Raw genomic sequence first — 19,013 nt, 5'->3', positions numbered from 1 at the left:
GAGTAGAAAGACTTTCAAACAGTAAGGGGAAAATACAAAGAAATATAACAGCAACCATCAAAACTTAGGTGAGTACACACTTGCCATAAAATAGAGGCAATGAAAGGGAATTTGGGAAAACACATTTTAAACCTGCATTAAAGAAATAAATTTGGATGCTGTGAGACAAAAAAAGCCTCTGCGGTTTTGGGGTGCATGTCCAAATATTGCATAGGAGGGAGTGTGAGTGTGAGAGCTCTCGCTCTGAGACCAGTACTTCTGATACATTAATTCTGCATGAAATACTGCATTCGTTTTTGGGTCAGCATGTTACTAACACAGCAGAAAAGAAGAATACTGATGTGCTACCATATGCATAATCATTAGAATAACTTGTGAAAGTGAAGACAAGGCTCGAATGTAGAAATTCTTGGGTAGATGCAAAGGGGAGGTAATTAGAGTGATTTGGAGTGGCTGTAGTACAAAACAGTGAAAGAAGGTAAGCAGGAACTTATTTCACCAAGCAGCAATGAAGAGGGATGGGTAAGGGAAACCTCTTAATGCCAAGATATGAAATACTAATTTCCGTAGTAGTTTAGAAGATGCCTCTTGGGTTACTTGGAAATTTTAAAACTAAACAGCACAAAAAGGCTAAACAAATGCATTGGGAAAAGGAAAAAAAAAAGAATATCTTGCCTTGCACTGGCAGAGCAAGAGGTGGATTGAACTGACCTGACTGGTTTTTCCACCTTTAGATTGTACAGTTGTAGAGCATCTATTTATTGGATGACTGTCAGATAATGAGCTCCTGTGAGCACCTGGACTAGATGCCACCTGCAAGTATTAAACAGGCTTTCATGGCTTCTTTGTGATGATTTGCTGCAGAAATTCCTCTTCTGGTTAACATGCCTTCATGGAAATTCTATTAGAGGAATCAGAGCAGACAAAGAAATGAAGCAGTACCTTGTTTCTCCCTCCCTACTTCCCCACCCCACATCCCAAGCCTCCCACTCCTAATTTTGATTCATTTCCTAGTGAAGTAGCTGATACCTGATTACTGTCTGTTGACTTTGTGGAACTTAGAAAGCCTTTTACTAATGGGAAACATGATCCTGTTTATCCACCCTTTCCCAGCTGATAACAAAACCAGCCGTAGTGATTGCATGCCTTGCAGTGTGAGCTATGTCACAGTCTGCACCAAGGGAGCGTGTTTATTCCAGCACAGACACACAGGGGTGATCTAAGAGCATAAAATACATGATCATATTTTGCCTCAGAGATGAAGTAGCATTATAAATCGTTATGTAAACCACATATTACTTTTATAGCATTTACGTATGCTACATATATTTTTGTTTGGTGTGGGAGTTTTCAATTACTTTCTAGGAAATGAGAAGATTTTTTTAAAGGTCTTGGATAGTCTGAGCAACCCCATCTAAAATGCCCTCCAGCACTCACAGAAGACAGAAGAAAAGGAGGAAATAGAACATAGGCACTGCACTTTCTCATAGGGTAGAAAATGGGGTTATATATATGTAATTACTACTTCCACAGTCCTGATTTCTCATCATAATCATTTGGTAGCTTAGTTTATAAAAACTACAAGTCCCACCGTACCATTTGGAAAGTAATAAGCAGATTCAGTAGTTAAGCCAAATACAATTAGATTTATTTATTTTACACCATGAAGTTGCAGAGACCACTATAATTTAAATTAGCTTTACAAGGCCAGAGTGGAATTGCAATTAATTCAACCAAAGAGTATGCAGCTTTCAGATTTGAGCTTTTGAACTTGACTCGAACCATTCAGCTAGTTTTCCTGCCAAACAGAAAAAGCAAGCAGAGAAACAGTAAATCCTTCAGGTCTGCAGACTCATGTCACAGACAGGAGTAAGGAAAGCAGGTAGAAATTTCAACCTACTGATGCTCTGAAATACAGTTACTGAGCAGATTATGGAATGCACTACTACCATTTTGCTACACATTAACACAGCACCTACCAAAAAAAAAGTGGTTTCAAGGACAGAGCTCAAATTCCTAGCATGAGGCCAGCAACATTCACCCTCACGCATGTGTGCTGGCTGCATTCAGGTTTGAGGCACAAATATTTATTCCTGAAGTCGATTGCTTCCATGTGCCATGCACGTAAAATTTCAGAAGCCCCTTGTATTATAGTTTGTGCACTTTTTTAAAGGCCTTTCACTGACACGTAATAAAGTTAAGTCTCTGGTGATCAGCCCTACAGTGGTATGCCAATAAAGATCTCTGTTTGTGTGGGTGGAGATGTACAAAACCAGTGATCATCTCTGTCTCTGAAGAAAAGGGTAGATAAACAGGAGGGAATAATGACAGAAATAGACAGCAAAGAAATGCTTCCCCCAGGACTGAAGGATTTGTTTTTTCCTTGTTTCACGTATTTTTTTGTCAGCTTTTTATTTAAATATGTGAATAACTCTCTCCTTTCGGTGCATGCAAGTTTCCATTTCCAGCTTCAAGACAATTTGCATTTGAAGTTTGGGTTCAGGCTGTTGAGAGACAGGAATTATCTGCAGTGTGCAAATGTGAATGTGGAGTGCAACTGCCCAGGAGACTGGTGATACATCATCTCCAGGGTTTTTGTCAAGGTCTTATATTTTAACAGTGTCAGCCTTCCCAGTCTGTTGCAAGCACAATTTACACCCCTTCTGTCTCCTAAGAGGAAAGGAAATAGAGGCGACAGAGATGTTCCCAGAGGAGTGACTAATCTTTACCCTTCAGGAGTGTTCAAGGATAGCCACCTCTACTAATCATTAAATAGTTGTTTTAAAAACAAGGAAAAAAAAAAAGCAAATCAGTTAATCCCATTTCCCAAATGTTCTGCAGTGCACATCATTATCTATTCTGCTTCTTGTAGTCATTACCAGAGAGAAATTAGGTCTAGCAATGAATGGTCAGTATGATGCTGTCAGTGACACACAGTTCAATTTTAAATTTAAAATAGACTCTGTTGTCTGCCTATATCAGCTATTAACTTTAGTGTCATTGTCACAAAGCCATCAATCTCAGTCTGTCCCAAACCTATTTTATGTCTAGAGTCAGCCCATCTTCCTTATTTTCTACACATGCAGATTTTAAATCATCTTGTAAACCTTCTACTGCACGAAAGGTTGAAGGCTGCAAGACTTGGCAGATTGGGGTTTTTTTTTAATTCCCCCCTCCCCCCAACATACATTCAGTATCCACCACCAGATGACAGATTGCAGCTACTCTCTGAACTGGATCATGCCAGAAATGGGAAAACAGAAAAAAAAACAGCCCTAAAGCTGATACGAAATGGATGAAAGCCTGGTTCCACTGAAGCTGATGGCAAATGCAGTAGAACTTAATTTCCAAGTAATTGCTATAAAAATTGTTTCAGAGAGACACTGCACAAAGTCTCCTTTGTAGGCTGGATCTTGTACATTTTAGAGATGATTTCTGCTTGTGTAGCACCAAAGCAGCTGAGTGCATCAGAAATGCCTCAGTTAGTTGTCATCTAGTTTAATGTGGGGGAGTTTGTTACTGGAACGTTTTAAGCATTTAATTGAAAGAGTCTTTTGTTCTGGATTTTGCCTCTCTTCTGGGTCTATCAGTGTCTAAGAACATCGGCTTTTAAGGCCAATAAATTTCCTCAAAAGTTCCAGAAGACACAGCTTTGGGAACATATATGTGATTTGTAAAGGATAGCTGTAATAGGACAAGCTGCTTGACTAGAGAGCATATTCTGATATTCACTTTATTCTATCAACATGAATCCTTCAAGCAAGAATCTTTCTTAAATACGTAAATAGATAAGGGGCCCCCTGGTGGTCTAGTGGTTAGGATGCAGCACTCTCACTGCTGTGGCTGGGTTCGATTCCCAGTCAGGGAAACTCCCGTGGGCAGATGGAGCTCGTCAGCCCTGTAAGGCCATCCATCTAAAAGAAGGTCACTCTAAACAAACCTACGTCCTGAGGACCTCGCTGCCACTGTCCAAGCTCGCTCGGCCCCGGCAGATGAACCTTAGGATTAAAGGGTGGGCTCAGTTCAGCGCACACTGTGTCTCACCTAAAAAATCCACTGCGCAGGCTCGAAGGGTAAAGACCTTTCCCAAATCTTCACTTGCAAAGACTGGCCATACATACAAATAGAGAAGTTTCTGCCTCTTGAGTCCATGACAGAGAGTTGCTTCATTAGCCTACATCTCACTGAAACAACTGTCAAGGGACCAATTTGTTAAATACAGTAACTGTGATGTTGTGTTGCATCAGTACATAAAACAGTAAGTAATGAAACCTGGGTAATTCTGGCCATTTATGTGTGCAATTACTTTGTTGTTAAAGTGTTGGGCACTTGAAATTTGAGTACTTCAAGAGCTGTATGGCTGCTTTGAGTGCCGTGTCCAAGAACTACAGTGACACTAATGCTTGTTGCAAATCTTGTGTTCAAATCCCATTTTCACCTGTAGATGTCAATATTAATGTAACAAAGCCTAGGTTTTGTTTACAGGAACTCACGGACTTGCTAAGCCTTGATGTAACTGACCTGCTCTGATCCCTAGATATTATCTGAGTGTTGGCAGAACTCCCGTACCGACCCTTTTGTTGCTTCTCTCTCATGGGAACTGGTGCTAGTAGGCATTTTGTAAGTGAGGCACGAGAGACTGCACAACGAGATGCAACACCCATCCCTCTGGTGATTAAAGCACTTCCTTGAAAGACCCAAACTCAGGTCTTCAACCTTTGGGAGCACATCAGGCTCAGCTTGAGGCAAAGAGGGATGCAGCAGCGTGAGTCATACAGAAAGGAGACAACTTTATGTCTGGAAGGTGCTCTCTTACACAAGTCTTTTTTTTTTTCTTTTAATACATAGAAGCCTCACTTCTATGAGAAGAAGTGAGAGATGAAAACTGAGAGATGACACAGAGTATGTGCATAATTTATATTTGTTGGAAGATACAGCTCCTGAGTACAAATCAAATAGCTGTATCCAGAAAAGAGTAGAAAATACTGCAGTGTTGGGTTTGTGTGGCATTGTTTTTGCAGCGGGGGGCTACAGAGGTGGCTTCTGTAAGAAGCTGATGGAAGCTTCCCCCAAGTCTGACAGCCAACTCCAGCTGGCTCTGAGAGAGACCAGATGCTAGCCAAGGCTGAGCCCAACAGCTACCTCTGGGATAACGAATACAAGAAGGAGAAAAAACTGCTCAGAATAACAGCAGTGAACAGAGGAGCGGGAATATGTGAGAGAAACAGCCCTTCAGACACCAAGATCAGTGAGGAAGGAGTGTGAGGAGGTGCTCCATGCACCAGAGCAGAAATTCCCCTGCAGTCTGTGGTGCAGCCCATGGTGAGGCAGCTGTGCCCCTGCAGCCCATGGAGGTCCACAGAGGAGCAGAGATCCACCTGCAGCTTATGAAGGACCCCATGTTGGAACAGGTGGATGCCCAAAGGAGCCTGTGACCCCATGGAAAACCTGTGCTGGAGCATGCTTCTGTCAGGACCTGTGGATCTGTGGAGAGAAGAACCCACACTGGAGCAGGTTTGCTGGCAGGACTTGTGACACTGCAAGGAACCTACCCTGGAGCAGCCTGTTCCTGGCAGACTGCACCCTATGGAAGGGACCCATGCTGGAGCAGGGGAGGGGATGAGTCCTTCTCATTGGAAGAAACGAGCAGCAGAGACAAGGTGGGATGAACTGACCACAGCCCACATTCCCCATCCCCCTACGCTGCTGTGGGGAAGAGAGAGAGAACTTAGATATAAAGTTGAGCCTGGGAAGAGAGGAGGAGTGGGCGAAAGGTGGCTTAAGATTTTATTTCTCACTACTTTACTCTGATTTTTACTGACAATAAATTAAACTGATTTCCCCAGGTTGAGTCTGTTTTGCCTGTGATGAGTGAGCTCTCCCCTTAGTGATATCTCCCCTGAGTGATCTCTCCCCCTCCTTATCTCAACCCACAAGCCTTTTGTTATATTTTCTCTCCCCTGTCCAGCTGAGAAGTGGTAGAGTGGCTTTAGTGGGCATCTGGTATCCAGTCAAGGTCAACTCACCACAATTACAGAACAAGAACAACCAAGTGCTCCCCTTAGCTACAGCAGCTAAGGCCAAAGGAAAAAGAGAGAGGTGGTATTTGAGTAACTCTAACACTGCTTCTGTGATGGCAGAGAATTTGCAGTTATGGGCTTGAGCATGAGACATGGCTGCAATACCTTCTCATCAGATCTGTGCAAAATTGTAAGATAATACTTCATTAGAGAAAATATACAACGCATACTATTCCTTATGCTCTCTTCACACGCTTGTGAATGTTGCATAAGGAACAGAGTATATATATAACTATACCTACAACTCCTTGTCACGTGAAAGGTGGGAGTTTGGATTTTTACCTGTTGGTATCTTTGGGAGAGTTGAGACCCTGGTGCCTGACAGTCTGTCAGCATCCCGTAATGAGACCCTTCACCAACAGATTCACAAGATCGGAGGGTACCTCAACCTGCCTTGTTAGGGGAAACTCATCAGAGCCAAGACCCCTCTGCAACTGGTGTTAAGCACTGCCAGCAACTGCAAGGACTAACTTTACAGTTTATGGAATAACACTCTATTAATACAAATTGTGACAGATAATTAAGGTTTGAATGTTGTCGGTGATAGTGTCTACTGCAAGAATATGGCTTAAAAAAAACCAGTCTGTTAATACATATATTAAGCAAGCACAAGTTCTGATACAAAGCAATCTACTAATATGTTGTGGGGTAAGCACAAACAAAAGCTTTAGTCTTCAAAGCACCATTTAATGCACGTAGACAATATTTCTCACCCAAGGCGTCCCTCTGGCAGGGGAGAAGATGGACTCAGCCCATCGACTGATCCCAGCAGTTTCAGTGGAGGTCTTCTCCCACTTTCCCCCTATCCCCAGCTTACTTTTATACTATTTGCTTTATGTTTGGGTGGAGTTTGAGTGGGTCTAGTCATAAATACCTTTTATTTCTGATTGGTGTATTTAATGGGAGGGGGGGGGTGGTTGTGGTTTGGCACCTGAGGAGGGAGTTTGACATGTTTGTTGGCTTCAGCAGCAGAACATCTTGATTCTTCCTTGTCAGACGGGTACTGTATGGTCTCAGTACCACAGTGTTCTCCCATTCTGCTGGGATTAGAATGGAGGGGGGCCACGTAGTCTCCACTTCGTTCCACACTCCCTTCTGTTTCTTGTTTATTGTTTATTGTTGTATAGGAGAGGATGTCGGCCTCAGTCCATCTAGGTAGTTGCAGCTGCTTTTTACCTTAAAATTCTGAATTCTCTCTAGGTTTAACTCTATCCATCATCCCACACTCCTCTCACTACAAACACACCTGTAAACCACCAGCTGCACACATATAATCACAAACCCAGCCTCACATTATTCACATTTTGTGTGGCTGGGAAAAACCATCCTTCTCCAATGACAGTAAACATTCTTGGCTAAGCCACTAGGTCTGACAGGACTCCAACAGTCAGGTGAGATCCTTCACCACTCATTGGAAGGATGAGCCTGCAGTGCATCTTATCTTCTAGGAGTTGTCTAAATAAGGAAGAAGACAGCTAGGACCAAATATGAGAGATACTCTATGGCAGGAGAACAGAAGTGTCCTGGGTGCAGCCTCAGCCAGCCAGTTAAGGATAGAGGAGTTCTCAGGAAACCCCAATCTTCACTTGGACTATTTTTGTACCTCGGAAGGGTCTTTGATTTGAAAAGGTGATGTGAGTCCATCTGTAAAATAAGAAGGATAATAAAAATTTGTTCCAGCATCTTACTTTTATTAGTTATTGATGTCTACAAGCAGGTTGGCATGGCACAAAGCTTGAATAATGCTGCTTTTAACCAATGAGTTGTAAATATAAGTCTGGAGCTCATCAGTGGCCTGGAGTGTGATAGTTTTGGCAATGTTTGCCCTTGTCTGAATGTCATAACAGAGCAGGGAGGGCTGAAGGAGCACATATCAACACAGGAAGGTGTGCTTTGAGAAAGGATGCATGAAAACTGCAGTGCATGCCTTTCGAAACTGTATAAAAGAAGAATTCAGTTGTGTTGAGGATGGTCTGAAGAATGGAGGAGACGATAAAGGCATCACCGAGGTGTGATGTACTGGCTGAGTGGAAATGAGAGCAGGAAATATTGCAGTTGATGCTATAGGTCAGAGCAGTGTTCTGGGGATCCTTGAAGGGAAGCACAAGTAGCTGAAATTTAATGCAGGAGGCCAAAGGAAAATGATGGAAGAATTCAGAGGTGCCGCTGTGGAGGCGGATGATTTACTGAGACATTTGAAATAGGTTGCAAAGGAAAAAGGTGAAAATGAAGAGGAGGCTCTAGTAGTCTTGAGGAGAAATGATCAGGGCATGACCACAATTTTTGTCACATGGCTGACACAGGTGAGACTTCAAGAAGTTGCTCATGGTGAAGTGATGTAATTTGGCAAATGTCTGACTCTTATTTCAGACTGGGAGAGATGAGTCTGAGGAGATTTAATTAGCATGTAGGACTCCTTGTAGGAAATTGCTAAGTGTTGCTATACCCAGAAGTTTCTCAGGAAATAGAAAGCAAAATGAAAAATGGTCACGATTTCCTCACTTCACAGAGAAATTGTGCAAGAGTCACAATCTGTTCTTGCTGTCCAGGAGATGAATATTCAACCTGTTGTCTCCCTATGAATAGAAAGCTCTAGAAAGATCAAGTCCTTTCTTGATCCTCTAGAGTGTTCATGCTGAATGATGATTGAAACATAGCTCAATAAATGCTTTATGAAGGAATAAATTCTATCTTGATTTCATATTGAATTGTTATAGACAAGCAACTGTTCTGAAAATATTTTCACATATTCATTCGTCTCCCTTTAGAGAATGCAGTGTGCCAGTTTCTGAGAGAGAACAAAATTATCATGTATTATTTTTAGATGTAAGCAATTTGTGGTTAATGTTACTCTGCCAGAACAGGGTACCAATCTCCCAGTTTCAAAAGCAGGCATGTTTATTGGATAGCTATAAAACTCAGTGTGAAGGAAAGAGGGGAAATTTTCACCCAACTCAAATAATCTGACATGTACTTCCAGCCTACAAATAAGACTGAAGCTGGAGTAGCTCAACAAGAGAAGACGAAGAATATTAATGTACTGAAATGTCTATACGTGGATGCAAGGAGCATGGAAAATAAGCAGCAGGCACTAGAAGAGATACTAAACAATGAAGTTTATGAGCTGGTGGGCATAGCTGAGGCAAGGTGGGCTGATTCCTGTCAATGCTTTGAATGTCAATAAAGAGGCAGACATCTGCACAGACAGGCAGAGGCATGGTGGCAGGATGCAGCTATGTTTTCTCACTGGTGTGGTGCATGCAATGGGCTCGAATGATGTTCTGTTTTCTTGAAAAAACTTTAACTTAGTAGATTAGAAGAAATAATGAACATGATGGATCCAGTGCAACTTTTTTTGTTCATGAGCTTTTGGAAATCCACAGTCCTGAACAAACTGGATGTTTGTGATAAAAAACAGTTCAAACACTTTTAGTTAAATTAACACTCACTGTTAAGTAGTGTAGTAAAGCTACAAAACACTGGATGCTCTATTTGAATGTTGGGTGTATTCTTATGAAGCTTCCTAATTGCAATAATTAGTACCAGCCTTGGGACAGGCCACCCACTTCTCTTTCCCACTTTGATGTCAGCTGCTGAAGGGAAGAATGTAAATAAAAGCTGGACTGTAAACAGAAACACTTGCTGAGACCTATGGTCCCAGTATTGCAGCCCTATCTCACTGTTTTAGGTTGAATAGCTCAAACATATTCGAAAGAACTATCCGACGAAATATGTAACCATAAATAAGACATTTTAGCCACCTCTAGGCATGGGTAGTTTGACCATCAGCTGATTTGCACATCTCTTTTGCACATGGAGTGTTATCACAGAAATCCTGTGTCCGTTACCTGAACTGCAGTGTTTGGAACCAGCTGGCACTAGGTGAAGCCAGACTCAGCTTTCCCATGGAGCCACAGTTGACTCAAACTGGCCGAAGATATATTCTCTACCATATAGTGATTGACATGCTCAGGAATGAAAACTAGGGTAAAGGAACAAAACAGTGAAATTTTGGCTTCCAAGGTGGCCATTGCTCAGCTTGTCTGCCTGTGGGCCAAGGTGAGTAACCTCCTTGGTCTCACTTGTCTTCTTCTCTTTCCCTCACCTGTTAAACTATCTTTCTCTCAACTCATGAGTTTTGTCTCTTTTGGTCTACTTGTTCTCTCTCAGTGGAACTGGAAAACTCAAGGAAAAAGGTAGTCTCGTGAGCATATCAATGTGAATACAACATCATGGGACATTGTGCTAGCCACAAAGTTAGTGCTAGGGCTATTTCTGAGGCATGTCAATAAAGACACCTTCAGCCTGATTTGGCACCTGCTTTCCTGCTCCTGGAGGGATGAGATATCTCAAGAACCTGTATGAATTATGGAGTAAGAGGTTAGGTACCCAGAATGCCACCTTCTGCTAGGAACTGGGGGCCTCAGGTCCCTTTCAAGTTAGCTTCCCACAGATGTACGCACTTCTAAATAACTGTCTAAGGATAGTTAATTCAGAGACACTTTTCCACAGGCATTACAGACAAGATTTCTCCAAGTTTGGATCTGTCCACTATCCATTAGTTACCACTATCCCAGAAAGTCTTGAAGCTTCCCTTGTCCTCCTCAAGCCACAGACCACACCATACCAAAGCACCACTGTGGGAAACAGTCACTCTGGGAGGAAAAACACCAAAAAATTATTATATATTAGGTCCTCCATGAAGAGGTGGTGGAGACTGAGGCTATATGCTAGATGTATGGATTACTAGTTGCCTCCAGGACAAGCCCTGAACTGTCAGGCTGCAATCCACACCGTGCCACTGGCCAAGTTGCATGCAGCCTGTTGCACATGCCTGTAGGCAGGTAGGCACAGCCTAAGCCTTGTTTAAACCAAGGTAGGAAAAGACAGGCATCTGCTGCAGAATACCTGCAAGGTGAGGGCACGTCTCCAAACAGGCAGTTGCTGCTGTGGATGATCCTGGTCTGAATAAAGCAATGATGGGAATTAAAATAGTATCATCTGTCACCTCCAGTGATCAACATCTTGGCTACCTAATCTCATTTCCTCCTTGAGATTTTGGCTTCGTGGCTGTGGGGAAAAGATGATGTGAAACCAACATGTTTCATGGTGGCTGGACAGTGCACTAAAATACATGGAGAAAGATTTCTGGGATGGTAGGGACAAGCATAAAAGAGTTCACAGGCTGTTTATCCAGGAGTTAGCTTTTTCAAAGGCATCTACAGCCTCTGTCCCCAGACAGGGCTTCCTGGCCTTGGGAGAGAGCAGTGCTGCTCGCAGGTGGCGGGGGTCTTCATACCCAGGACGTTACTGCTGTCCCTTCCCAGCACTTTTTGTGGCACCCATATGCAACCCAGAGCTGAGAGAATGAAACCACATGTGCACCTGGTGCTTCAGAGTCTTCCAACACGTTTCACTCTTGGGGAACTCACTGGTTCCCCATGCAGGCGCTTCCTACTCTCTTCCCATCACCCCAAAAGCTGATGTCCCCACTCCTCTCCCAGAAGTCCTGCACCTGCTGAGCCTCCCTCCCAGACTCTTTCAGATTAGCTTAAATGCTTTTGAGCAGTAGATGCTTCCTTGCCCGGATCAGTTGAAAGACAGGGAATGCTTGTTTGACTAAGCTGCCCCTTAAGCCTTTAACAGGAAGCTTTTATCTAGCAGAACCAGGGAGTGAAACACACAGGACATAGACTTGTTAGCAGAAAATATTGCACCGTTGTGGTTTCTTTGGCAGCTTGGCAGCAGACTGCAACACTTTATAGACACGTGTGTGTCAAAGGAAGCCATGTGGGGCTGGATGCAGCCTGCTGGGAGCAGGAGAGGGAGAGAAACTGGAGATGGGTCTGGGATGAGATATTGCAAGCTGCAACTGCCCTACATGCATCATTAGATCTACACTTTTAGATATAAAAACAGTGTGGGACTGTCAACACTAAATATGTCACTCACAGGTAGAAATTGCCTGGCATCCTGCAATTCTTATTTGCATGAAATCAAAAATAGTAGGAGGAAATCTGCCCGCAGCAGACTTTCAATTTACGTCAGTCTGCCAAAGTCTTAAGTGAAAGCAAGCCACTGTGTGAACACTTAGTCATCGCCTTCATTTAACATCCAGTGGGTGTAATGTTTGGCAGCCTAGCCCTCTGAAGAGACAGCCCTGGCATCTCATTTTAGCACATTATCCCATTATATTGTGTGCTGTAGTATCCCAGTGTATGGAAAGCAATGAAAACATGTAACTGTGCACAAAGGCCACACAATCATGATGGCTCATCTGGGACAAGCAGAGTGCCTGTGATTAAAACCTAGAGGGTAAGGTGAGGTGAGAGCTCGGACTGCCTGAGCAAGCTGGGGTTTGGAGACCAGCACCCTCTACAGTTGAGGAGCCTATTTCCAAACCTGCTCCTGGAAGGAAGCAAAGAAGACTGTTCACGTGACCTGATGTAGTGGTTGGCATCCCTGCCCATGGCAGGGGGGTTGAAACTAGATGATCTTTGAGGACCCTTCCAACCCAGACCATTCTATGAATCTATGAGTCTATGAAATAGGAGTGGCACTGCTCTGCCACACACAGAACAACTTGGAAACTTATTTTCACTTCTTTCTTGTTTTGGTGCTTTGTATCCTCATGTCTCCTCTCCTTAATAGTGCTCAGGTGATTTGTGCTCTAACTACATGGAGCACAGCTGGTTCCTTGGGCTTTGCCAGCCCTTCCCAGGGATATGGGTGGGCCACCCCATAGCTCACAAACAGTCTGATTCATGGAGAATGGACATTGCCCAGTGCCTGAGCTGGGGGATCTTGGGAATGTCCTCAGGGTGGACTTAGATATCTTTTTAGATACAGAAACTTATTCCAAATCTGACCCTGCTGGGAATCAAAGACAGGATTTCAAGAATACCTAGGTAGATGCATGATGCCGAGGTCAACTGTAGAAAGTAAGAAGTGCACAACACTGATGTTTGCTAAATCTTCATCAGCTCTTTTTCAGCAAACCCTATGATATTGCATTTATATCTGCAAGTACTAAACATCTGTTTTGGTCTTTAGGTGCTTAATATCTGTGTAATCAAAAATCCAAGGCCCAGTTGGATCCTCAAGAGCTCCAAACTTTCAGTGATATTGATGTAGTTGGCAATTAAGAGCAAGACTCATGCAAGTGAGGCACCAAAACACCTAGCTTTTAGATCTTCCTGGTGCAGAACCCAAAATAAGAGTGGTCATAGAGAGACCGCAGCCATCTGGTACATTAAATGTCACCAGAGGCATGCTGCCACAAAGGCCAGCCAGCATCAAAGCTTTCAGGGGCAGGGAGCCACAAGTAGACTGACTTCTTGGAGAGGACCTGGACCATTCCTGCTCCCAGGCTGTGGCTAGATGGTCTTTGGCAGACTAACAAGTGTTAAAAGCCAGGTGGGATGGGGCCCTGAGCAACCTGATCTAGTGGTTGGCATCCCTGCCCATGGAGGAGAGGTTGAAAGTAGATGATCTTTAAGGTCCCTTACAACCCAAACCATTCTGTGATGAAGAGGTGGCACAATCCAAAAAAGTTTCCAGGCAAAAAAAAGCACTCATAACTGAAATACAGTTTCTCTAAAGATCCCTTGGCACTCCACAGCTGACCAGCACAGAGAGAGTCATGGGCTCTCTGTACAGCCCATGGCAGGGAGCAGTGCTGGTGGAAGAAGAGACCTACCATCCACCTTCATCAGGTGCCCTGACTCCACGCTGGAGCATGGCGGGTTTGCTTGTGCATCCTCTTCTTGGCCCCAGGAGCCTTGACTTTTTTGTGCATGCAGATGCTTTCTTGCTATTTTTCTAAACCTCAGACAACTCCCTGCTTTGCTGGCCAGCCACTGTCTGTCTTAGCCATTTATCTGCCTCTGGGCGCTGGAGGAACCTGAACACCACAGAGGCAGAAAGTCCTGTGAGAGTTTCACCGTTGTGTGCTCAGCTGAGCAACTGCAAAATTCCTCTTTGCGTGTTGTGCCTTTTAAACTGTTATCCCTAGAAAAACTAGACATAGCTAATGTGGTACTTTTGAGATCTTATAACAGGCCATGATGACATGAGCATCCTTGTAATTCCACCTGAGCTGAGGACAAGAAGGTGGATATTTTAATTTACGTTTAGCCTGTGACCTGATCCCATGAAAGTATCCTTGCTAATAGGCTTGATACAGTGGGATTACTCTCATTACTCGGTAAAGAGTGAGCCCACCAGCAGAATAAACATTGGCAGGATCAAGTAGCAGATGAGTCATCTTTTCCAAACACAAAAAGACAGCACGACAGTAAATAAACATGTTAGTTAAATTAACTATCACACACAAATTCCATATATCTGTAAAACAACTTTGGCATAGCCAGCACCACAAACTAAAGCACTGTCTAGGTCTCTGTCCTAGCACAAGTATACCCAGCTAACGCTGTCCCTGTGCACAGCAATGCCACTGCTGTGCCTGTCCCCAGCCAGGGGAATGCTCCTCCTAATCCAAACCATGTGCCAGCTGAGAGCCAACAGATAAACTAATCGAGTCCAGCAAGACAAACATCTGCAGGGTTAACTTCTGCTCTCCTTTGCTTCCTCTACAACGTATTTGAAGTTCACAAAGTCATAATGAGTAAATTAGAGGGGAACTGCATTTACAGTGTCTCTAGTGTAAACTACCATAGTCCCTCATGGGTGTTGAAATAATGTTCAACAATCAGTATAAAAATATAACCACTAAATTAAAAAAACAATATTTAAGCTGATAACTCTTCCCTGAGGGTTTAAACCCTTCTTTTTTATTTTTAAACAAATATTAAGTTGGTGAATATCTCCTGAGTAAAGTGATCCTAGCAGTGCAAGGATGAAGCAAAAAAGGCAGGATGCCTTGCCAACACAGAATTCTTCTTTGTAATAGTCTTTTTGCTGTTTTTTTCAGACATCTTCCAGAGGATCAAGCAAGAAATATCTGACAGGATCATGCCATGATCAATTAGACCTCACCTATGGGAAAGTTTTACCAGTGTTCACATTTTTCTTGTTAAATTTTATCCTACTGCTCCTCACAAGCTCTGTCACTGGTATCCTTTGCAGTAAGGAACTGATCACATCAAGAGTGTCTTTAAACTCTGGGTTCAGTGCCCGCTGGAGCAGGGGGGGCACTCTCAGTTACTACAACATGGTTACTGGTATGGGCATCCTGGGCCTGTCCTATAGTCAAAGCATGCTGTCCTAGGGAGGTATGAGGTCTCATCCTCTAACAGAAAGTTGGTGTGAATATTTCCCAGAACTTATGATTTATGTCATTCTGGGCAACAGTTAGGGCCTCTTTTTCAGCGAGGCTGAGGAAGCTGATATGTAAAATGCACTTATTGCCTGTGAAAGTCAGACACATGGAGGGACGGGGGAAAACAGAGCTGCTTGGGGAGTTTGGATGAATATGCCATCACTGCATATGATATTGTTCCTTTTAAAAGAGTGTGGTTTGTATGGAGTTCTGTAGCCTGAGATGTCAGCTTCTAAATCTTAATGGAGCAATTTTTTTTACCTTGCAGCACTGGATTATCCACAAAGACACATTTTTCCCATCGTATTTCATTCTTAGAAGAAAACTGCAGCTGATGATGATGGTTGTTAAGAGTATTTCAGTTCTAGCCTTATTTTGGCAGCATTCTAAATGAATTATGGGACCAATTTTGACAGTACTGTTAGCCATTGGTCCCATTTTCATGGTGATTTTGACACTATCTCTAGCATCTTTTTCAAAGATTTGCATGGGCTGGATGCCATGTAGTTTGATGGTGAGCCTTCCCATTGAAATCCATACAAGTCTAGCACACGGGCAGTTTCACAGTATGGAAGTGATGTTTCCAAAAAAGTACAGTGTCGGTATCTTTTCCTTGGGCATGGGGCCCACTTGCTACCTTCTGAGCTGAAAAACACTCCAGTTGTAGCAGTGGCTTTGTGCAACTTATTTAAGGAGCAGAATCTCAGCTGCTGCAATCTTAATAGCTCCTCTGATTTTTGTTTCCACCTGATAAAATTACAGCTCATCTATTTGCTTGTTGGTTTCATTTAAGGTTTGAATTGTGCTGATGAGCCTCATAAGATCCATTGCCTTCTGTGTCTTCTATTGAAACACTGGTGCTGAACTGGGTTGACCTGCAATGCAGGAGCTCTTCATGTTTAAACAGCTCTTGGGTGAAATTGTGACGCAAGCTGTGACAAGGTGAGGAGGGTGATGGCCTTTGGTGGGCCTCTGAATCTGACACCTGGTCATCTGTCCCTCAGACCTCTCACCTGTGCCACAGGAGAGCTGACAAGATAATTAATGTTTTGAACTGGGAATAAAACCCCAGTAGGAACCCAGCACAGTCATGGCTCTGAATTCTTCCTGATCATTTAGTAGGACAAAACACACCAGAGCAAAGCAATTGAAAGATGTTCTTATTTTGTAAGGCCACTTCATACCCATATAGTTTTCTTCTCCACATGGTTTGATTTCAGCCGTCAAAGGGCACAGCAGGCAAGGCAGTGGAGAATCAGGCTGTGTCATTTTAATATGGAGCTTTAGCTGTGTTTCATTTTAGTAATATTTCACAGGAGGCTTCTATGACTGACAGGCACCATATAAATAAAATATATAATCATTTCAAAAGCATAACCTGTAGGTTGCTCTCTTGTGCTGAGTACATTTGCTACTAATGTTCTTCCTCAGCCACAAATAAAATGAATCAATGAAGCTGCTGCACATGGTAGTTTTAAAACCAGTCTATAAACTAAACATGTAAAGAGGTGTATAAAACATAAGGTAGGGTACATCTATACACACACACATACACATATATATATGCCAGTCACTCACTCACTGTCACATATTCACATGCTACAAAATATCAGTTTCTTCCTTTTCAATCATATACTGTTAACAAATGTAAAAATACAGCATCAGTAAAAATAAACCTAGCAACTCAGCTGCCCACACACTGAACTGTGGTATGCCCTGCTTGTCAGTAGGTGTCATGCAACACCACAGTTTTTAAACACCTATCTTGCAAATATCCCTTAAAGAGGATATTCACCTCCAAATGGCTTTTGTTGTTTTTTTGATTTAAAGTCACAAGTATTCTTACCTGAGTGATGAACAAGTGTAATGAGAGTATCCACTAATGAGGGACTGCAACTAATTCCCGTCTCTTTGGATACAGAGTTGGTTGCGTTTGGAAAGGCAGCAGCAGCAGCAGCAGCCAACGCAGCAGTCAGCTGAATAGACAGGGCAGCAGAGAAGAAGAGAGCCCTTGCTGAAGAGACTGAGCACAAAGGCACCAAGCCTAATACCCGCTCACCTCTATATTACCTTTTCTTTCCCCTTTTCCCCCTGTGCCCCAGTAATCCAATAAAAACTCCTTTGTTTCTGTCATAGCTGCAAACACAACTCAATAATGTCATCGTACAGATCAGCCAGCTCAATTTTTCTCTAATCCAATCAATAAAATGACCATGCTGTGCTCCCTGCTCCAATTTAAAATCAGGGATGATAGCCTGAAAGAAGTAAATCCCAGTGTGCTGCTGATCAGACCTTAGGGTATCATTTTGTTTGGTTGCTGTTTTCACAGCTTGGTCATACACACATTGAACCTGCAAACACAGCAATGAAGCTAAACGAAGTGGGAAGCAAAACCAAAGCTGAATTTTACAGATTTTAGGCTGACTGGAGCCCTCAAAGAGCTCATCAGATGCCCCAGCTGTGAGTTGAGTGCCTGGGTGCTCAGTAGGAAGGAGTAGGGTTCAGTGACATGCCTGTGCCCTAAAACCTAGATCCATTCACAGCCCTGAGGGGTTCAGACTGCCCTGAGACAGGACATTAAACATAGTGGCTGCGATCAGCAGGCATTTCCATCCCAGCTCCCTCTGGATAATTCCTGATAACACTTTGAATGTCTATTGATCAGGCAGAAATTTTTCTATTTGCTCCTGCAATTGAAATCTCATTTGATTTGTTGGCATGAAGGCATCACTGGCTTTTAATACAAAGAGAATGATATTTTTTTTCAACATCTCTAAAGAAGAAAATTGTTGCAACTCTTTTCTTTTTTTTTTTTTAACATCTTTAATGCCAAAGCAGCTGGGGGAAGCAAGCCTGAATTTGTCAGACAGATAGATAGCCCTTGTTGTAGAGAAGTGTCTTGGAGTGTTCCGGTTAAAATTGGTTTTGATTTGCCAGAGTTAAGAGCTGTTGAGAATTGCACATGCCGTAAATGTTTTAACACTGATAATGCTGAGCTGGGAGCTGGCAGAAGCTCCCTGTGCCACTGCTGTAGCTGCGGTCTGGCCAAGTTTGCTGAGGCATGGGGTGTCAGAGGCCCTGGGGGGCTGTAAACCAAAGGGACCAGGTGAAGGGATCCAGAACACTAAGTAGAGTGAGCTGGAGCCAAAAAAATGCCAAAGTCCCCATGGGGATCTGACCTCTCAGACCCCTTCTAAATCCAGCCCTAAGACAGGGAGACCTTTTTTTCCCCCCACAAAATCAGCCTCCCCAGGGGAGATGCCACGCTGCTGTCACCGGTAAGGTAGCAAAGTGCTCTGACAGCATATTGATTTTGCACAATGTAAGGTACTTCATGGAAAGAGAGATTTACTGTGTGACTGATAGACAGAAAGGCAGGTAGCTATGTAATCAGAGAAAATGGAGTCTACTAGCAGCATCTTATTTATGGTTGTTTATTGTGAAAATACAGAGCACCAAAGAAGGACTGTTATTTTCTCTTTAAAAGGGAGAACAGCTTCCCAAAACCAAGTGCAACATTGCAGTTAGTGACTATTGGACTAAGTAACTTGGACCGATGTTTTATTAACAGATATGTATTGCTAATAGAATACCAATTGATCTATCACTTGACTTGTGGCCAAATCTTGGTTCTTGTCAGAACCTCTGGGGTA

General features: G+C 43.1%; 1 long non-coding RNA gene across 1 annotated transcript; it reads right to left on the bottom strand.

The window, feature by feature from the left end:
* Positions 1-729: 729 nt before the first annotated feature.
* LOC135410005 (uncharacterized) lies at positions 730-17,873 on the bottom strand. Its single transcript, XR_010428478.1, has 3 exons — positions 17,207-17,873; positions 1,030-7,724; positions 730-901 (listed from the first exon to the last, which is right to left on the bottom strand). It is a non-coding gene; the product is annotated as an uncharacterized LOC135410005 (long non-coding RNA).
* Positions 17,874-19,013: the final 1,140 nt, after the last annotated feature.

Source organism: Pseudopipra pipra, chromosome 1, assembly GCF_036250125.1.
Source record: "Pseudopipra pipra isolate bDixPip1 chromosome 1, bDixPip1.hap1, whole genome shotgun sequence".
Taxonomy (NCBI): Eukaryota; Metazoa; Chordata; class Aves; order Passeriformes; family Pipridae; genus Pseudopipra; species Pseudopipra pipra.
This window is presented reverse-complemented; position numbering and strand designations above follow the sequence as displayed.